The 14065-nt window shown below is 43.9% G+C and overlaps 1 protein-coding gene across 3 annotated transcripts in view; it reads right to left on the bottom strand.

Moving 5' to 3' along the window:
* The window catches only part of PARP8 (poly(ADP-ribose) polymerase family member 8), a 207817-nt gene that overhangs the window by 31014 nt on the left and 162738 nt on the right, over positions 1–14065 (bottom strand). The window lies entirely within an intron of this gene.

Raw genomic sequence — 14065 nt, 5'->3', positions numbered from 1 at the left:
CTGAAATTGACCAGAGTCTGACTGTATAGGAGCTCAAAGAAACAAACCATGCAATGCTGGGGATTTGCAAGGTGGAGTTTTCTTTGTAGCCATCCCAAATCCTTTCAGTTTCAGGAAGGCAATGCTTCATCTGAACTCAAAGAGATCAACATGAGAATTTTCTGTGAGCCAAGACTTACGAAGGCCAGTTTACAAAACCATCGTGAATAGGGCCAGCTGATTTGTTTTTCCACCCAAGATTGTGCCATAAATGTGTCTAAGTGATTGTCCGAATTGCTCATTGTGAACGCAACACGCACTTTGCAATACCGCTCCTCAAGGCACAGGAAGTTTTATTTACTTTTTGGAAGTTGCCTTTCCTACCACAAGCTCATTAAAATGGCTTGCAATCCAAATACAACAACGAAGCCACATATATTAAACAATCGATCTAACAAACACACACACACACACACGTAACAAAACCAGCAACAACAATAAGCTAGCAACAAAGAGCAAAGAGTTCATGTTATTACTCCCTAAAAGCTCAAAAGGATAAAATGGTTTTAGCATGGTGACTAAAAGATAGGAAAATAGGAGCCAAGCATCTTTTGGGATGCCTGCAGAGACCTTCCTTTCCTATTCCTAACACCTATCCAACTGATCTCTGAAGGCCCCCTCCCACCCATATGATGACTTCAGTAATTGGGAAAGTTCACATGGGAGAAGATTGCCTTGTACAAGGCTGAGCATACTTCAGCCTTGGGAGAACTCCCCCTCTCTTTTTCTTTTTACTGGAACCCCGAGGGTTAAACTACATCTTATGTTAATTGCATAGCATGTACTGAGCCCAATATTTTCCTTTACCTTAGTGTAACTGAGCACAGCTCCAATTCAGGTTAGGGTGATTATGCACTGGGAGGGAGAAATAAAACTCCCCCTACCTGCTTGCTTCCCCAAATTCTGCCCCCACCCTTCACAGCACACAAATTTAAAAAAGAATAAAAGTATCAATTGGAATCAATTGAGTTCTTTTTTCTTTTTTAAAATCCCCATGCACACACCCCTGCCCCTGAATTTTGGGAAGCAAACAGGTAGGGGGGAGGTTTAATTCTCCCCCCTGGTGTGCACTGGTCCTGATCTGAACTATGGTCATGTGTAGTACATGCTACATAGTTAACATAACATTTAGTATGATCCTGAGATCCACCAACTGGAGACATACAGTTCAAATGCACACTCCACCTTGGCTTTTCAATTAGTGCAGGTCAGGTTATTGTATACAGCATACATCAGCTTTAGCAATCTGTAATTTGGGGGGGGGGGCTCAAGCAATGATCCTAGTTATAAAAATCTGTGTATTCCAGGCATGTCCCTGTTTTCGTCAGTGAAATGTTGGAGGGTGTGCAGCATTCGTTCAATGCTAGGCTTGGACAGCAGGCCGGCAAAATATTCCTGCTACAGATGCATGCTGTTTGTACATATTGCTTTCCTAATTTATAGCTTCCTGATCCTCTTTGCATTAAACACAGCCACTCAACGTATCAATCCCATCAGAGCTAATGATCCGACTTATTCTGTCAATTTCTCAAAGCTTTTATGATGCTCAAGACCAGGAATGCTACAAAGATGCTAATAAGGCTAGAACATTGACTGGCACTCTAAACTACTATTGATCTAAAAATAGTGTACAGAAAGGCATGCTAATCTCACAGTTGGTGTCATTAACCAGGGGAAGGAAACATTAACAGTTTCCTTATTTCTACTAAGGAAAGTTTTTTCAGTGGATATCAGCCTTACAGGCATTCTGCTTTTTGCTCCCTAGCCACAAAGACTTTATCTTCAAGAGACTAACAGAGCAATTTTATACTTGAGTTATGGCCCTAAGGCAAGAACAAAGAGATGTGCCTCTCTAACTTATTTTGCCCTCTGTGCTACAGAACTGAAACATTCCTTTAGAGTTATTATTTTTTCTTCTAATTTTTTATCTTATGCAATAGAAATATTTTATGTATGGGCTTTGCTTGTTTCCATGATGATGTTTTCTCAATGACTGCTAACTCATTTTCTTAATGACTGTAACAGTCTTTTATTTTATCTTTTGAGGGAGGGGGAGTGCTAAAAAAGTGTTTTGAGAATTTGATGTGGCTGATTGACATTTGCACAGGGCATTCTGTATCTCAGACTCCTGCATCCTGGTGCCCACCAGATATTTTTTACTATAATTTCCATAAGACCCTGCCAGCACTGATAATGGTCAGTGATCATGGGAGTTGTAGTTCCAAACTTCTGGAAGGCACCAGGTTGTCTATCCCTACCCTAAGATGTGCTGGACTACAACTGCTATCATCCCCAGCCAGCATGGCACTATGCAGTCCAACACATTTGGAGGGCATCTGGTTGGGAAAGGCTGCTGCAGATGATGCATTAACCTCCAGATGGCCCATTCTTGCTCTGGGGAAATAGTGCAGAGCATAGCCCAGGGGTAGACAACATGGTGCCTGTGCCCCCAGACACCTTTCCTGGTCCTCCCCCTCCCCTCCCCCTTTTTTCTTTCTTTTCTTTTTAAATTAACAGATTTTCTCACTGGCACTTGGGATCACTTCTAAGCAAAATGAGGGGCTTCAGCTGCTAATATCTTCATTTCCCACAAATGCTTCTGGGCTACATGATGGGGCTCAGAGGCATTCTTAGGAAATGATGATGGTGGGCAGTTGCAGTCCAGTGCTTTCCTCTGCAGTGCACCCAGACACCAGGAAAAAGCGAGGAAAGAAAAGGGTGCTGAAAACTGGCTTCACAGTTGTTCTTTAGTTTGTTGTGTCTCAGACTTCACCTTTGTCTTGTACACAATCATCTGGGCAGGTTATTTGTCCTAGCCATACATCCCATTTTTTGGTTGTGCCCAGGAAAGTTCCTCAAATTGCAAAATGTGCTCACAGACTCCAAAGGGTTGCCTACCTCTGGCATAGCCCCTTTTCTCTTCTACTGGGTTCCAGAGTTAGCATCTTGATAAAATATATTTGCTTCATAGATTAAAACAAACAAACAAGAAAACCCAAGTGCCACCTCAATACGAGGTGCATAACTAAAATAAGTAAACTTTCCCTGCCTTGGGTCTATATTTTTAGAAAAAGGCAGGCAAGAAATCTAATAAATCTATGTATGTATGCAGAACATCGGGATGCTTTCATCCTCCTGGAGATCTGGTCAACGATTAAGCAGATGATCATGGAAAGATGCACAGCCACATAATGCCCTTTTAAAATGTATGTCCCCTGCTGCATTGCAAGGAAGGCAAAATATTCCCTCTGCTCATCTGCCATGATTGCTAGGAATTCAGTGGGAATTGGGATACAAAGCAGTAAGGCATATAATCACATATGAATCTTACAAAGAGTCCTGCAGTACCAATCCATATCCTTATGCCAGAAGCACCATAAAACACCCTGAGTGCATAAGAGCTGGAGGCTATGAATTCAGATGCAATGCTTTGACATTGGATTTGCCTTGCCTTTGCTTTCAAAGCACCCTGGGGGCGGGGGCGGGGGCGGAAACAGTTTCAATGGAAGAGAAAAATGCTGCCTAGATGAAACTTTGTGAAGTAGGACTCTTTCTCTGAACGATGGGGAACAAAAACAGAGGAGGAAAAGAAGCCTGTCAGTCATCCTCTAAATGCTACCTCTAACACCCCATCCCCAATCTTCCTGTCATTTGATGCAGTGTTTCATCCCAGGGAGGGAGGGAGGGAGGGAGGGAGCCAAACTAGGCTTCACTATATTGACTTTTTAAAAACGTGTGCTTAAACTGGCCATTTTTGTTTTTTAGAGAAAGCAGCCATAGGGCCCAATCAGGATCATGCTCTTGATCTAGATTAGACTCCCTGTATCTCTTTCCTGGTGACAATCCCCCCTCGTGCTGCAGCAATTTGCCCCTAAAGGTCCAGTTTACACTAAACAGAATTTTCAGGAACAAATAGCAGCTGGGGATTGGAGGTCAGGTTGGGGATCGGCTAAAAACTGGTATGGAGCCCTGATCTGGATTGGGACATGTTCTGCGTTGGGTCCCCAGAGCTGCTTTGTTTTCAAAATAAAAATGGCCATTGGAAGCACACTTTTATTAAACAAAGCATGTTTATCATAACATACAGTTTGGCCCTCAGTGCATGGTTTTTCATGGATAAAAGTAAGGTTAAATCTCCACTGAAAGCTTCCTTTAAATTTTCTTGCATTATCATTGTTGTTGTAGTTGTTTTTTACAGAGCAGTTGGGCCTGCAACAGAGATGTGCTGATTTGGACCCAGACTCCTTCGTGTTCATTTCGGGCCAATTCACACTGCCACCTTTTCACTTGGCAGAGGCTTCTATGACAATGTTAGAGAACAAAACATCTAACTCATGCCAACAACCAAACACAGTGATCATCACTTGCTAAATAGTTTATCATTCATGATGGGCAGCAATGAAATGTCTGAGTAGAAAGGTCACCCTTTTGCAATTAGGGTGATTTGTAGTTCTGCTAGTTGCAGCCCCTTGACATTTTAAAGCAGGCATGGGCTGACATCAGGCATGTGGGATCTACTTTGTTTGTTTGTTTTACTAGAATACCCAGATCTCCCAAACAGATCCACCTAGTGCAAAAAGATCCCCCAACCAGTGGCAAAAAAAAGACATCGAATTAAAGAATTCTAAGCCCAGAAATTTGTTTTGAGTACCAGAACTGAGTGGAGTTGTTCCACTCAAGACTCCATTCCTGGTTACCCCAAATTCTCTTCCATTCAGCAGAATAATTTAGCCAGTGGTGGGGGAGGGAGTCATTTTGTTAGTGTTATTGTTAAACAACCGGGAGTCAGAGATCCTTGCCAACTTACTGCAAATCTCTCAGAGATCTACCAATAGATCTAGATTTACCTTCTGCCCACTCCTTCTCTAGAGGACTTACTGTCTATCTGGCTACCATTTGAGCATTTGAAGGACTACACATGAGTTACCTTAATAAAGGCCAGTATTACTTTATCTGTATGATAAAGGTTGAAGAGAGCTCAAACTAAGAGAGAGATTGACATGTTTAAGAGGCCACCCAACCAATTTCATAGGTAATGTAACAACTGAAAACGGCTGTCTAGCGAAAAAGAGCAAAGCAGGAGAGGTGTGGAGGGAACGATCCCCCCGTGCCTCTCCTGCCTTGCTTTGGATAGGTGGTCGCCTCTGAGGTTGGAGGCAGCCACTTATCTACTTAGGACTGCGCCCTAAAAGCAGCAAGTGACCAGTTAAAAGAGGCATTCTTTCCTGTGTGACTGGCAAAGGGAATACTTCTTCTAAGATTACCCCTGCTGTTACACATTTGTTCAAAATCTAAAAAAATAAAGTATGAGTTTTCTGTAGAATTGTTTCTTCCCATGCACTGATTTACAGGGCAATTGTACGCATCTCTATGTAGAAGGAAGAGCCACTGAGTTTAATACAGCTTCCTCCCAGGTTAAGTGACACCATATTTTGAGAAGGACATTGACAAACTGAAACATGGTGACTGTGATGGTGAGGGGGTCTAAAAACCAAATCCTACAAGGAGCAGTTGAAAGAGTTGGGTGTGTTTAGCCTGAAGAAGATTAATGGGAGACATGATAGTGATCTTTCAGGCCCTGATGGGCTGTTATGAGAAGATGGAGCAGGCTTGTTTTCTGGTGCTCCAGAGAACATGATTAGAACCAAAGTTATAAGGAGTCACATTTTTGCTAAACATTAGGACAAATGTCCTAACTGTAAGAGCTGGTCAACAGTGGAATAGACAGCCTCTGATGGTGCTGGGCTCTCCATCACTGAAAGTATTTAAGCAGATACTGGATGGCTATCTGGTTGGGATGCTGTAGTTACAAGATCCCTGCACTGACCAGGGGTTTGGGCTTGATCACCTCCAATATCCTTTCCAATCCTATGATTCTATGTAGGGATGGGAGAACTAGCAATTTTCGAGCTCGCCAAAATCCTTTGAAATTCACTTTGTGTCAGGGGTATTTCTGAGCACAGGGAGTGGGATAGCAGTTCAGATTCTGAAGGAGAACCACCAGACATGGGGGAGGTGTTTTCCCAGGCTAGTCCAGACATGACTGGGCTGGCTTCTCAGGTAATAAACGCCCAGCTGGCTGAGGATGAGGGTTCCTCTTCACACACCCCTGTGAGAGACACTGAACAGAAGGAGGCGGGATATGGGGAGTCTGATCTAATAGACGCCAGGCGCAGGTGGAGAGCAAAGAGAGAGAAGGCAGAGGCGGAACTTAGACTGTCTACCCAATTGGCCTTGCGTGAGAAGCTGAGCGGGACCTCTCCCCTTTAAGTTAGGCTAGTGAGACTGCCTTCCTCTTCAAATGGCAGGCAACTCTCATAACTTCCTTTTGAGTTCCCCTGAAGGCATTTTTTTGTAGACTGAAGAGTCACTGAGAATTTTCATCTGTATGACCCTGTGAAGTAATGGATTAAAAGCTGTAGACTGAAGCCTCTCATCTGTGTTTGTTTTCGGCGTTGAAATAAAGTGGGGGCTAAAGGAATCCTAACACTTTGAAGCTCATTTCAACTGACTCTCATTTTCATTTTGACCTGTTCTTTTTAGCTCATTTGAATTTGAAAATTGTCCATTTCAAAGGGAAGTGTGCATTTGTGTGCATATTTTTCAAAAGTGCGTACTTCTACCCCACTGACTAAAGTGTGAAAATATGCGCATTTCAAAGTGTGAATTTTTGAAAAAACTGCATTTTTGAAACATGATTGCAAATTTTGGAATTTGTGAGCATTTCTCGAAAAGAAGCACTCCCTTGTGTGTTTGTGCTTGAGGGTGTGAATGGAACATGTCTATATGAATTGCAAACAGAAATAAAAATCTCATACATTCCTAATTATAGGCATGTGTAGGATTGTAGCCTGGATTGATTAAGCAGCTTCAACTCAGATAATTAATCAAACATTATCAATCAAATAATTAAGCCCTACTTAATGCAGACATATAAACAAAACCCTGCTTTTGAAAGGAGGCAGGACAGGGATGGTCCTGCTGAGATCCTGTGTGCTTCATTGCCAATTGTCCTGGCTTTGACATTAAGGGGGGAAAATGGAAGATTTCAACACATGGTGGCACCCTAGAGGAAATTTTACAAATCAAAAAGGAAAAATATTATGATATGTTTCTGTTGGACCTATCTTTATTCAAAAGGTCCATCAGCCTCTCTAGTTGCTATTCAATCCAATGCCGGGGACATAGTTTTAAAACAAAGAATTTCCAACATGCCTTTCCTAGGTAAATGATTCAGGAAAATACAGAAGACCGTCAGCACATGAATCTACATAATTTAAATCAGCTGAAATGGCAAATTCACTATATCAGACACTATCTGTCACCATAACCGCCTTTTGTTAATGATCTGCCAGCTTAATTATATTGATTTAAAAAAAGAAAACAGAAGGAGAAACCAGACACAAAAGTAGGAAGCATGCTTGAGTCATAAAACGATATTGTTATAGATTAGCCTTCCCGAACCTGGTGCCCTCCAGATGCGTTGGACTACAACTTCCATTTGTCCTTGTAGTCCAACACATTTGAATGGCACCAGAGGTGGGGAAGGCTGTTACAGATGGTTAGCCAAACTAATTGCCATGGGTACAGCGGGGTGGACAGAAGGTTGATCAGTCTCTGTTGGTAGAACTCCGGGTATGCCGCTGCTGTGGCTTGCAAATGCAAAATGGCAGCTGACGTACAGCATGGAGGCCCCGTGGGTGAATTAACCCACGGTGGCTTGACGTGATGTGTGAACAGGCCCAATGTCTGGTTCATGGAGTGCAGTAGGTAATTGACTCCACTGCCCACCCTCCACTCTGATGAGTGGACCTTGGGTTCTAGTAAAAAACAAAGTAGGTCTCACAAGCCTGAAGTCTGCCCTCCCCTGGTGTACTGCAGATGTAGAACACACTTCCCCACATTCAATGTCTGGCATCTCTGCTGAACGGACTGCAGGTAGTAAGCAAGGAGAGAGACCTCTGCCCAACATACCAGGGAGCTGTTGCCAGTCAGAGTAAACAGTAGTGGGCTAAAGGGACGAACAGTCTGTTTCCAGTATAAAGCCTCCTATGTTCAAACTGTGGCATTCTTAAGGGAGCTCTTTCCTAGAATATGAAGGCTGTAAACCAAGCATGCTTATTCTTTAATTATTCATATAATTAAATACGTGCCAGTGTACACGTTGCTTTACAATAGGGGTCCCCAACCTTTTTGGACCCCTGGGCACATTTGGGAATTTGAGAAGCTGCTGTGGTCATCACCACAAAATGCTGAATCAGTGGATGGTTGCTTTGGCATCTACCTCTCGCGTCTATGGATCTTGGGCTGAGTCTTATTCAGCAAAAACTTTTGTTCCATGTGTACTGGCCATTGCAAAGTCTCTTTAGGAAGAGTTTGTCTAATTCACCTAATTGCTGGAAGTGCAATAAAGTGAGTGCTTTTTTAAAATATATGTTTTGGCAATGTCCAAAAACATTGTTGCTTCTTTTGTGGGGAGGTTATTTCACAGATAAATTTTGTACTGAAACAGTCTTTAATATTCCCTGATGTACACACTCTTCTAAACGATTTACCTGCTTCATGGAAATTAACGATTGGTCAGCATAAATGGAATCTTGGCACCCTTTCGACAGCTAAAAAATGCTTTCAATATTTGAATGGGTAGCATATAGACCCTACCTTCAAATGGATAGTGGTCCACTTTTGTTGAAGCCTATGTATAATTGCTAGAAAGCTGTATGCATTTCATACAAATCCATGTACATAGATTAAAGAACCAGAAAAAAATAAAAATAACATTTACAATATTTGGGTGCCCGTGGACACCATGTTGGGGACCCCTTCACAGGCACCTTTGGAGGTGCCCATGGGGGCCACGGCGCCCACAAGAGATCCCTGCTTTACAGAGTCATGTAAGAAAAATTGGTGTCTATCCTGAGGATCTTACAATCTAAAGAACCAAAGGCCACAGGGAGGCTGAACCCACTTCCTCCCAGGAAGAACATTATGGCAAGAGGGGAGACCAACCTAGCCCCATACATGGATCAGAAAAGGAACAGCTACAGGGAGCTTGTTCCACCCTCCTCTACCAAAAAGAACACCTATAAGAACTTTGAAACTCAGAACTGGTGTCGAGTTTTGCTTTTTTTCCTCCTCCCTCCCAATCCCTTTTCCTTTTTTGCTGTGTCTTTTCGATTCTGTGCCTGAGGGCAGGGACTGTCTTATTATTAATTGATGTAAACTGCTCTGAGAGCCTTTTTGGGCCGAAAAGTGAGGTTAAAATGTTGCAAATAAATAGATAAATAACTCGCTATCAAACAGAGAGTGAATTGTGTTGATGCCTACTGAAAACAATGGGGCTTAAGTGCATGGAACTCTTTGATTTTAAAGAGATGATATTTGCTTTGGGGCATAGAATCAAGGTGGAGCAACACATTCTCTACTATAAGAAGAACATAAGAAGAGCCCTGCTGGATTAGAACAAAGGCTTGACCAGTCCAGCATTCTGTTTATACTGTGGCCAAGTTGCTGTCTGTGGAAAGCCCACAAGTAGGATATGAGTGCAATAGCACCTTTCCGTTCATGTACCCCAGCAAGTGGTATACAGAGGAATACTGTGTCCAACACTGGAGGCAGCATATAGCCATCAGGACTAGTCACCATTGATAGCCTTATCCTCCAGGAATTTGTCTGATCCCCTTCTAAAGCCGTCCAAGTTAGTAGCCATCACTACATCTTGAGGTAATTTATCCCTGAAGACAGATCTCTGTTTCTGTCTTCAGGAATAAATACCATGTGGTGTGAGCTCTGCAAGCAGGAACGGATGTTGGATGCAGAATTTAGTGTTGTATCCTAAATAGAATTTTAAAAAAAATACAATACAAGCTTTTAAAACATCTGTCTTGAAAATGGGCAATGCCTGGGAATATCTCAAATGCCAGAGGGAAAGGGGGGGAAACCTTCACCGGCTGAAGAATTCAGCTTGGTGCAGGATTTGGGCATCCTCGATGAAGCATACAGAGTGATGGGCAAAGGTAATGAGGGACTGCCAGAACTATGCCCCAGGCTATCTGCCCCCATGTCTCCAAATTTGCCTCCAACTGCCCAAGACAGCAACTCCTCCTTGAGCCAGATGTCTGCTCAGCTGAGAAACCAATAGCCATAGCCAGGACAGAAAGGAGAGGGCAGGGTCAGCCAATGTGCGCCAGAGGGTGCAAGGCCATTTAATGCACAGAGGGAAGGAGCAGATGAAGAGTTCTGGGGATTAGAGGCAGCCTTTAGGAGCTGCTCAAGCCAGCCAGCAAGGGAGACAAGAGCCCCAAGAAGCCAGAGACTGGAAAGATGCAGAGGTGTAGGGTGTGTGTGCGCATGCGCATGCACACGGGAGAGAAAAAGAGAAAGGGAGAGAGAGTGACAGAGAGAATGAGTGTGTATGAGAGTGTGAGGTGGTGATGAACTCAGTGTAAGATCATCCACACCCTACACTGCTCTTGTTCTCTCTCAATCTCTCCCCTGCGTTTGTCAAGACAGAAAAAGATAAATAATGTGGGGTGGTGATAATCCACAGAGGGGAAGGGTTGATACTGGCCCCACTCACTGCTGGCATGTGGCCCTGCAAGATTATCTCTGTGGGGATGTCACCCTTGATCCAGAATTCTATAAAGCTGGCCACCCACCAGGTAATCCATAAATGAAATCCGAAAAATGGATGGATTAGATCTGAATGAACAAAATACGAATGAAAGTTTTATGAAAGGCAGAAATGGTGAAAATCAACTGCAATCTGAAAAATGGAAGAACAAATGATTCCTCTCCACCCACAGCGCATATCTCTAGTAGGCATTCTTGGTGCCTCTGTCCATTCTCTTCTCTTTGCAGAGGTTGCAATGTAGGGCAGGGATCACAAATGCACTCCTGGGACTAGTTGTGGCCTGTGTGTATGGGGGATGGGGGGACGGGGGGGGGGGACAGGACTGGTGTGTGCCCAACCAGCTTATCCAGAGGAAACTCCACCTGGTTCTATTGTTTAATTTAATTCATGCCAAAACTTGACTTTTCTCTTTTTGAAAGGTCAAATGACATGCCTTGGCCTCATTTCTACAAAATATATATATTAAAAATGGCCAAGCTCGAATCTGCTACGTCTTTTTTTTTTTTTAAGGTGCAGTGAGCCCCCCCACACACACACACACCATTGTTTGCTTGTTTCTTTGCTTGCTTGGGTCCAGCTGTGGATTGTCTCGTCTTCAATTCCTAATCTTCTTCATTGTTATTCTGGGATTCCTTTGAAGCTGTTTATCTAAAGGGAGAAGGCAGCAGCAGTGGCAACAACCACGCTCTCTGCTATGTGCCAAGAAGCTGAATGAGAAATCCAGCCTCCCTGAGGTTCCCCTCAAAGAGGCATGCCTAATGGGCACAAATGAAATGAAAATATCCCAGAAACTCTTGCTCGACTAGAGATGGAAGCAGTGGGGGGGGGGGGAGGTGAGAGCAAAGCTGTCGCAGTGAGAAAGTCACTCTGGATATCAAGCTCAAAACACACTGCTGTTATCGTCTGTGTGTGCCAAATGCTTCAGCACTCCTTTTCCCCATGCAATGTTCCACCTAGGGAATCCTTTCACCTCATGGCCATTCAATGGTCTTAAGCCTACACTTGAATTTCCTCTAGCTGACTGGAGAGCAGAAGGCCACAGCAGCCTGTGTGGAGGGGCATGCCAATATTACTGACCCCTACTGCTGACTGGAGGTCAAGGAATGGAGAGGCCCCGTGAACCTTCTACTTGCAATCATTGGCTGAGTCCATGTGGTGTTGGTGTAGACCGGGGTGGGCAACCTGTGGCCCTTTGGATGCTGTTGGACTGCAACTCCCAGCACCCTGAGCCAACATAGTCAATGGGGAGGGTTCAATGACATCTAGAGGGGGACAAGTTACCCAACACTGGTGCAGACCATATGGTGGTGTGCAGTGGTATTAGGGGGATTCACATGAACCCCTCCATGCATTCAACATGGATGGGTTCTCACGGCTGTGCAAACTAGCTCCATGCAATGCTGGAACCATGTATCATCTCCTCCCTCCCCTGATGAACATCCACCGGAGATTTGTGAGAATGAGTTAAGAGCATAAGAAGGGCCATGTTGAATCAGACTAATGGTCCATCTAGTCCAGCCTTCTGTTCACATAGTAGCAAACCAACTGCCTTGTGGGAAGCTCACAAGTAGGATGTAAGTGCAAAAACACCCTCCTGCCCATGTTCCCCAGCAACTGCTATGCAGAGGTATACTGCCTCCGATACTGGAGTTCTCTGTATGGTCATCAGGGGACATGGCACCCAGTTTTAACAGTGGACAAGGCTAGCGCTCATGGGTCCATGACCTCCTCGGCATATTATTTCAACTTCATTTGTGTGCACTCCTCTATTCTCTCCCATGACCACTGATTGGCACCCAAAATTAAACAGGGTCTGTGCACTTGCTGCCATGGCTGGGATGGTTCATGTTGTGCAGGTGTGCCACACGGCCCCTGCATGGAGGCCTCTTTTGCACAAACATGGATCTGGGCAGTGATGGCTAGCATGTGCAAGAACTCTTAGCTGATCATTTTTCTGACTCTCTTCATTTCAAAATGAATATATCATTTTTCCCTCCAACTTTGCAGTTGCACTGACTTATAGGCGTAGTTACTGTGTTAGTCCCAAATTTGGGAAGGTAGGATTTGGCTACGTAGCTATTTGTTTTAAGAGCAACTGGCCACACCAGAGCACACTGGCAGGGCCAAAGAACTTAACTCACTGGGTCAGTGAATTAGACAAGCCGACATTTTCTCAGCTTCAGATCATCTATAATATGGAGATGAAGTATTTGTGTATCTTATAGGGCTGTTGTGAGGATCATTGAGGAAAATGTAAATGAAGCTCTTAGAACACATAGGGAAAGAGCTAAACAATTATCTTGTATGCTGCCTTGATTTTTATGCCCTTAAAGGTGGTGTAAAAATAATTTTAAATAAATACCCTAAACCCTGCCTGCCTGCCTGCCCACCCATCCATCTATTGTATTTCTATACTGACCAATAGCTGAGTCTCTCTGGGCAGCTCACAACAATTAAAACCATAAAATACATAATAAAAAACTTTCAGAAGTTTAAAAGTACCATGTAAAACCAAGTAAAACCCAGCAGCAGTTACAGCCCAGGGAAAGCCATAGGCTTCCATCAGTTTAACCCACTGAATACTGAACAAGGATTCTGTAGAGACACATATTCTATCAGGAGAGGAGCTGTCCATGGTACACCCATCCCAAACCATGCAGGGCTAGAAACACTCTTTATCAACTATCTGCCACAGAGCTATACTTGACCATGTCTTATGAAAGAGCTGGATATATTTAGCCTGTAGAAGACAAGATTAAGGAGAAACACAACAGCAGTTTCCAAATATCTGAAAGGCTGTCACACAGAACATGGAACAGACTTGTTCTCTGTTGCTCCAGAGGGCAGGACTAGAATGAACACATGGAAATTGCAAGGAAGGGATGTTGGCTAAACATTAGGAGAAATGTCCTCATGGTAAGAGCTATTTGGCAGTGGAACTGACTCAGGGCCGGCTCAAGACATTTTGTTGCCTGAGACAAAGAACAAGACGGTGCCCGCTTCCATTCCATATACAAAAGCTGACTGGCAATGGGACAGCATCCTCCATTACCCCTGAAGGCAGCAGGCTATTTTATCGGGTGCTGGGCAGGCTACATAACATGCAGCTCTCTCTTCCAACATCTTGCTGCTGTCTCCCAACATCTGCTGCCTGAGGCAAGTGCCTCACACTGCCTTATGGTAGGGCTGGCCCAGAACAGACTGCCTCAGAAGATGCTGGTCTCTCTTCACTGAAGGTCTTTAAGCAGAGGCTGGATGGGCACCTCCCAGAGATGCTGTAGATGCTTGCATTCCAGATGCTACATTGAGCAAGTGGTTGGATTAGATGACCGCCAAGGTCCCTTCAAATTCTATGATTCTACTGCACACTTACTTAAAGAGCAAACACACAAC

The sequence above is a fragment of the Heloderma suspectum genome, chromosome 2 (assembly GCF_057233095.1).
Source record: "Heloderma suspectum isolate Gila_16-S chromosome 2, 16-S_ref, whole genome shotgun sequence".
Classification (NCBI taxonomy): Eukaryota; Metazoa; Chordata; class Lepidosauria; order Squamata; family Helodermatidae; genus Heloderma; species Heloderma suspectum.
Note: the sequence above shows the minus strand (reverse complement) of the source record. Positions and strands in the feature narration are given on the sequence as shown.